The following is an 8,537-nucleotide window of genomic DNA, read 5'->3' on the forward strand; positions in this document are numbered from 1 at the left end:
GGTTTAAATTGACCCTATTATGCGTACAGATATGTTATGTACATCTTATCTGCATACCCCAACCAATGAAAACATTTGTGAAAAGTCAATCTACCTTGTAAGGACAAACTGGCAAGAAAAGGCGCTCACTTGTATCAGACATGGTGCCCAGGAAGCTAGCTATAGAATTAGCAAGAGATAGATACAGTCATGGCCAAAAATATTGGCACTCCTGCATTTCTGTCAGATAATGCACCACTTCACCCAGAAAATTGTTGCAATTACAAGTTTATTTATTTCAGGTACTTATATAGCGCCATCATTTACATGTATATTATACATTCACATCAGTCCCTGACTCTCAAGGGGAGTACAATCTAAGGTCCCTAACTAACGTTCATACAGTGAGGAACAGAAGTATTTGAACACCCTGCGATTTTGCAAGTTCTCCCACTTAGAAATCATGGAGGCGTCTGAAATTCACATTGTAGGTGCATTCCCACTCTGAGAGACAGAATTTAAAAACAAAATTCAGGAAATCACATTGTATGATTTTTAAAGAATTTATTTGTCTTGCACTGCTGAACATAAGTATTTGAACACCTAAGAAACCACAAGAATTCTGGCTCTCAAAGACCTGTTACTGTGTCTTTAAAAAGTGCACCTCTACTCCACTCATTAATCTAACTTAGTAGCACCTGTCTGAGCTCTTTAAAGACACCTGTCCACCCCACAGTCAGTCAGACGCCAACTACTACCATGGGCAAGACCAACGAGCTGTCAAAAGACACCAGAGACTAAAGTGTGGACCTCCACAAGGCTGGAAAGGGCTACGGGGCAATTGCCAAGCATCTTGGTGAAAATAGATCAACTGTTGGAGCAATTGTTAGAAAATGGAAGAGGCTAAAGACGACTGTCAGTCTCCCTTGGTGGGGCTCCATGCAAGATCTCACCTCGTGGGGTATCACTGATGATAAGAAAGGTGAGGAATCAGCCCAGAACTACAAGGGAGGAGCTGGTCAATGACATGAAGAGAGCTGGGACCACAGTTTCAAAGGTCACTGTCGGTAGAACACTACGCCGTCATGGTTTCAAATCATGCCTTGCATGGAAGGTTCCCCTGCTCAAGTCATCACATGTCCAGGCCCGTCTGAAGTTTGCCAATGACCATCTGGATGATCCAGAGGAGGCATGGGAGAAAGTCATGTGGTCAGATGAGACCAAAGTAGAACTTTTTGGTCTAAACTTCACTCGTCGTGTTTGGAGGAAAAAGACGGATGAGTTGCATCCCAAGATCACCATCCCTACTGTGAAGCATGGGGGTGGTAACATCATGCTTTGGGGGTGCTTTTCTGCGAAGGGGACAGGACGACTGCACTGTATTAAGGAGAGGATGAATGGGGCCATTTATTGTGAGATTTTGAGCAACAACCTCCTTCCCTCAGTCAGAGCATTGAAGATGGGTCGTGGCTGGGTCTTCCAACATGACAACAACCCGAAGCACACAGCCAGGATAACCAAGGAGTGGCTCCATAAGAAGCATATCAAGGTTCTGGAGTGGCCTAGCCAGTCTCCAGACCTAAATCCAATAGAACATCTTTGGGGGGAGCTGAAACTCCGTGTTGCTCAGCGACAGCCCCGAAACCTGACAGATCTAGAGGAGATCTATGTGGAGGAGTGGGCCAAAATCCCTGTTGCAGTGCAAACCTGGTGAAGAACTACAGGAAACGTTTGACCTCTGTAATTGCAAACAAATGCTTCTGTACCAAATATTAACACTGATTTTCTCAGGTGTTCAAATACTTATGTTCAGCAGTGCAAGACAAATTCTTTAAAGAACATACAATGTGATTTCCTGAATTTTTTTTTTAAATTCTGTCTCTGAGTGGGAATGCACCTACAATGTGAATTGCAGACTCCTCCATGATTTCTAAGTGGGAGAACTTGCAAAATCTCAGGGTGTTCAAATACTTCTGTTCCTCACTATATACTAGGGCCAATTTAGACAAGATCCAATTAACCTACCAGCATGTCTTTGGAGTGTGAGAGGAAACCAGAGTACCCGGAGGAAACCCACGCTGGCACAAGGAGAACATGCAAACTCCAGGCAGGAGGTGCTGTGGCTGGGATTCAAACCAACGACCCTAGTACTGCCAGGCGGAAGTGCTAACCATTTAGCCACTGTGCTGCCCGTGTTAGGCATTCTCATATCTATTTCTTTTGTTTGTGTTGGTATGGCACAAAAAAAAATAGAGAGGCAAAAAGCCAAATCTGACACATTCCATGCAAAACCCTCAAAATGGACTGGACAAAATTATTGGCACCCTCAATTTAATATTTGGTAGCACACCCCTTGGAAACAATAACTGAAATCAGTGGCTTCCTGTAATCATCAATGAGTTTTTTCCACCTCGCTACTGGAATTTTGGACCACTCTTCTTTCGCCAACTGCTCCAGGTGTCTCAGATTGGAAGGGTTCCTTTCTTTTCCCAACTGCTGTTTTGAGATCTCTCCACAGGTGCTCTATGGGATTGAGATCTGGACTCATTGCTGGCCAGTTCAGTACTCTCCAGCACTTTGTCTGAAACCATTTCTTTGTGCTCTTTGATGTGTGCTTTGGATCATTGTCCTGCCGTAAGACCCATGGCCCCTGATGGAGACCCAACTTTCTGACACTGGGCCCTATATTGCACCTCAGAATTCTTTGGTAGCCTTCAGATTTCATAATGCCATGCACACGGTCAAGACATCAAGTGCATGAAGCAGCAAAGCAACCCCAAAACATCAGTGAACCTCCACCATGTTTGACTGTAGGGACTGTATTTTTTTCTTTAACCGCCATATAGTCCAATGACGGGTGCAAGGCGGTTCTCTCATTCTGGGAGGATGCAGCGTGGCGATCGGCGGTGCACTTGGACCCTCGGACACAGCGGATCACCGATCCACGGAAAGAGCTGAAGATGTTGGCTCGATCATGTGATTAGCTGTGTCCCATCACAGCTGATCGCATGTAAACAGGGAAATGCTGGTTATCGGCATTTCTCTCCTTACGAGCTGTCACGCTGACAGCTCTTGAGGAGAGGAGAGCCGGTAATCTGTATTCCTCGGAGGGGACATGTGCACTGATCATCAGGGAACTGATGATCAGTGTGCCCTGACGATCAGTGTAGCCCCATTTTTCTTTGTCAGCAGTGGGGTCCTCCTGGGTCTTCTACCATAGTGTCCCTTCTCATTCAGATGGCGACGTATAGTATGAGCTGACACAGTTGTAACCTGTGCCTGAAGGTCAGTTTGAATTTGTCTGGAAGTTGATCGAGGTTCTTTATCCACCATTCGAACAATCCTTCACTGCAATCTTTGATCATTTTTTTCTCTTTCATCCACGTCTAGGGAGATTAGCTACAGTGCCATGGGCTGTACACTTCCTGACAATGTTGTGCGCAGTGGACACAGGAACAGGTGTGATTTCTATATTGTCAGCACCTGGTAGTTGATACAGGTGAGTTTAGTTACAAAATTACAGGAGCATCACTAACTTGGAATGCAATTATTTCTTAGAATTTTGAGAAAGTGTCAATTTTGTCCAGTCCATTTCTGGGGTTTTGTGTGGAATGTGTCAGATTTGGCTTTTTGTTTTTCCACTTTTTTGTGTGATACCAATACAAACAAAAGAAATAAACATGAGAATGCCTAAACATTTGTAATTGGAACAATTTCTTGGGTGAAACTATCTGACAGAAATGCAGGATTGCCAATATTTTTGGCCATTACTGTGTGTACGTGTGTGTGTGTATGTATATATATATCTATATCACACACACACCTACCTTATGAGCCATTAAAACCCTATTGCACCTTTTAAAAACCACGTTGATTTGCCTTTTTCCATTGTCCCAATTTTTGCTGAAATCCAGGGCAAATGAAACAAAGTAATTTATTAAGTTTGCTTATCATTATTTGACAGAAACTAGTGCATGAGATGAAACACTTACTGCTGCTGATGTACCTCGTGTGCCTGCTGTAGATAATGGTCGTCTCACTTCTCTCCAAACTACAGCAGTTATGGTAAGTGAATTAAATCCACATGTCGAAGCGCTCAATTACAAACAGTTTAAGATGAACAACTGTATTCACCATCTCTGACAATTACCACCATTAAAGAATGTCAGTGGTAAATGGTTGAAGTTGAAGTAAAAACACTGTATATAACAGTTATTTATTTTTTATGGTTGAACTTGATGGACTTTTGTTGTTTTTTTTTCGGCCAGACTAACTATGTAGCCTATGTAGTAGTCCTTCCTATTGGCACTACTTTGCAACAAACCATGTTGCACTGCCATTCCTTTTGAATGGCTCCCCAATGCGCCTGCATAGTAGTACACCACAATGCACAGATGAATTAAAAGTTAATTTGTGGGATGTTGACAGCCCATTCAAAATGCATGGCTAGTAATGCACTGCAATGGTCCCCATCCCTCCTAAAAATTTTTAAATGGCCTAGTTCAGGGGTAGGCAACCTGCGGCTCTCTAGCTGTTTTGGAACTACATTTCCCATGAGGCATTGCAACATTACAAAACTGACAGTTACAGCTATGACTTGCAGAGGCATAATGGAACTTGTAGTCCTGCAACAGCTGGAGAGCTGCAGGTTGCCTACCCCTGGTCTAGTTGCTTATCAACTGCTACTGTTTTTAAGCATACCTTTGCCTCTTCAGGGGCATTTGGGAACTTCTGTTTTTAGCAAGAAATTCTCTCTTTTCTCCCTCCTTCCTTCTGCAGTTATTCCAGGACAGATCAGAATGATGTTCTGTGTCAGCTTTGACCAATCAGATTCGATCTAAAACATCCCCAAAGCACTGAAGAAAGAAAAGAGAATAGAGGGGGCTTCAAATCCCCAGACCACTATATTGGCTGCATGGACGCTGACAGTTCACCACCCATGGAGATAAGTACAGCAGTACCAGCGGGGTCGAAGAGGGTGTAGGGTGTTAGGTCACCTTTTCAGAAAATGAAAAGGTCAAACATTTGAAATAAATTACACTTTACCACTACACATTTCAGTTGTAAGGGGCTGAAGCACACAAGGGTTCTGCTTGCCAGCTGCGGGAAACGGTAATCTTCACTTTTGTCAAGGAAGAAATGGGGGAGGCATAAGGACTTCTAAATTTACCATGGCTATCTTGATCTGCAAATCTGTACTCAGTGGAAAGTATTGAAGACAGAGGGTCAACATAACAGCCAAGCAACTTGTATTTTCCTATGTAATCCAACCTGTCTCAGCCAGGGTTCCTCCAGCAGTTACCAACGATTCCTTAAGCAGTGCACAATGGCAAATTGGTTTCCCACCTGACGTTAAATAGGTCTACCATTCTGAGTCTCCCAATGACAACCAGTGTTAATGCATCTATCTCCACCGATCACCATTGTAAGGGGGTCCATCTCCATCAACCACTGATGTAACCGGGTCCATCTCCATCAACCACTGAGGTAACCGGGTCCATCTCCATCAACTACTGATGTAACTGGGTCCATCTCCATCAACCACTGATGTAACCGGGTCCATCTCCATCAACCACTGATGTAATCGGGTCTATCTCCATCAACCACTGATGTAACCGGGTCCATCTCCATCAACCACTGATGTAACCGGGTCCATCTCTATTGACCACCAATGTACGGGTCCATCTCCACTGACCTCTCAAACTAATCACTAATGTATGGGCACTTCTACACTGAACACCATATCAGCACTTTAGCACACAGAGCTCCCAGCTGTCCCTCATTTGAAGGGATTGTTGCTCTTTTGGAATTCCTCCCCCCCCTTTCTTTCTTAGCTGTTCCTCATTTTGGTCTGATGGAAAGAACTTTATAGACTTTGTACTTAAAGGTGTCTCATTCTCATCTCTGAAAGTTGGGAGCTATGCACTGTGGTCAATCAAAACCAGGGTTTTTTTTCCAGTGGGAACGCATTTTCAGCACCTCCAGCACTGAATATATGTTATGGCGAGGGGTGCTGGGGTGTGCCAGAAGGTCTATTGATGCTGGTTGCTGGGGGGTCTATTGTCATTGGAGGGGATCTATATTTGCATGGAGGTCTATTGTTGCTGGTGGGGGGTCTGTCATTTGTGTGGGCATCAGTTGTTGCTGCAAGAGATCTACTGTTGAGGGAGGAGTCTATTGATGCGGGTTGCTGGGAGATCTGTTGTTGATACCGTGGGTCTATTGTTGCTGGCTGCAGGGGGGTTATTTTATTGCATTCCTTGGTATTAACAAATTCCATACAAATTACTTAGCAGCACAAACTGTTACTTTGTTTTCTCTGCATTCTCGAAAAGGAGCTGTACTGGGAGGTGGGTAGGTGGTGGAGCCAAGAGATGGTGCTTGGAGATGGGTAGGGGACGATCCGCTCCGTAAGGACATCGATGACGAAAAGCTTAGGGCGGTGCCTTTGGATGTGACGTTCAGAACGCTCCTGGTCTGCTTGCACGTTGCATGTGCATGTTTAGCTGGGTCTGAGTCGCTTGTATTCATTACACACGCTGTCTATACTGGTGTCAGTCTGGACACCTTGCTTGTAAGTGCATTTCTTCATTAAAGTTTGATGTTTTTTAAGACATACTGCACCATGATTGTTCACTTTTTTCTTTCGAGTGACGGTCTGATCATCTCTCAGTTTGGATACTAAATCACCTTTGGAGTGGATTTTCAGCTTTGGAGCACATCATCTGTTTGAGTTCATCCCTCATTTCTTCAGTGTTGCTGTCACCATATTATTCATTGCTCCCAGAGAAATAAGTGCCATATGCTGTTTTTTTTTAACAATCAGCATATTACTCTGGTGAGTTCTATTTAACCATTTTTGGTGGTGGATTCACTTGGTTATTAATTATTTTGGACATTATTGATTATTTGAACTTTTGGACTTTTTCTTTTTTGCTGGATTTTACTTTGATTTAAAATATTGTTTTTTATTGTTTTGTCACATTTTTTGTTACACTTTTGTATGTATTTAAGTGAAACCTATTTTTTTGAAATTCTCGAAAAGGAGATGTACTGGGAGGTGGGTAGGGGATGGAGCCAAGAGATGGTTCTTGGAGGTGGGTAGGGGACGGAGACTAGGGGTGGCTCAGAAGGGGGAAGTTCCTGCACCTAGATTGTAAGCTTCAAGGTGCAGGGTCATCCTTTCCCTCTTGTATTGTTGCTGTATTGTCTCCCGTTCTGTTGTAAAGCGCTAAGCAAACTGTTGGCGCTATATAAATCCTGTATAATAATAATATTCCCTGAGAAAACAAAACCCTGATCTACCTTGCAACACCGGCCTGACCTGTGTATACATGAATACTTTTGTGGCATAAAAAGAGACAAGTTTGTACTGCACAGGCTGATACACCATTATAAAGTTCAGGATGTTTATGCGCATCCATTGTGATTTGCATGTATTTCCCGCATGCACAGGGCATGGCAGCTGTTCATTTGAGGTCGCATGATAAGAGAATACACCAAAGATCCCATTTCTCATTTCTGTATATCTTCTGATCATTACAAACAGACTGCTGAGAATATCAGAAACCTGTGAATTGACCTTTATGTCGCATATATATATATATCGTAGATTGTAAGTTCGAAAGAGCAGGGCCCTCGAACCCCTCGTGTAGTGTATTGTTACTGTCTTGTCTCATGTTATGTCCCCCTTGCTACTGTACAGTGCTGAGCATACCCTTTGGCACTATATAAATACTGTATAATAATAATAATAATATATAAAGAGATAAAAATGAAGGTATATACAGTATATACCGTATGTTTTGCTCCATAAGACGCACTTTTTTCCCCCCCAAAAAGGGGGGAAAATGTCAGTGCGTCTTATGGAGCGAATATAAAGCAGCGGTCCGGTATTTCTGCCGCCACCATGTCAGAATATCGGGCCGACTGCTCAGCTGTTCTCTCCTGCAGGGCTTTACCTGTTCCTCGCTCCAGCGCTGCACAGTCTTCCCGGGCCGGCTTCTGTGACAGCCGGGTGCCCACTGCGCATGTGCTGCGTTTTGTGAATGATCCAGTGTCTTCTGGGACACATGACAGGTCCCAGAAGGCGCCGGGCCATTCACAAAGCGCAGCGCTTCTCGCGCATGCGCAGTGGGCACCTGGCTGTCACAGAAGCCAGCCCGGGAAGAAGGAAGTAAGGACAACTCCGTGGAAGTGGGAGCGGGTACCTGTCAAATTCAGGTACCCGCTCCCCCTCCCTCCCCAAAGGTCAGCAGTCTCTGGTCATTCCCTGCACTGTCTGCAGTCTCTGGTCATCCCCTGCAGTGTCTGCAGTCTCTGGTCATTCCCTGCACTGTTTGCAGTCTCTGGTCATCCCCTGCACTGTGTCCGCAGTCTCTGGTTATCCCCTGCACTGTGTCCGCAGTCTCTGGTCATCTCCTGTACTGTGTCCGCAGTCTCTGGTCATCTCCTGCACTGTGTCCGCAGTCTCCGGTCATCTCCTGCACTGTGTCCGCAGTCTCTGGTCATCTCCTGTACTGTGTCCGCAGTCTCTGGTCATCTCCTGTACTGTGTCC

Source organism: Staurois parvus, unplaced genomic scaffold (genome assembly GCF_062004578.1).
Source record: "Staurois parvus isolate SC_StPar_1 unplaced genomic scaffold, SC_StPar_1.0 ptg000498l, whole genome shotgun sequence".
Classification (NCBI taxonomy): Eukaryota; Metazoa; Chordata; class Amphibia; order Anura; family Ranidae; genus Staurois; species Staurois parvus.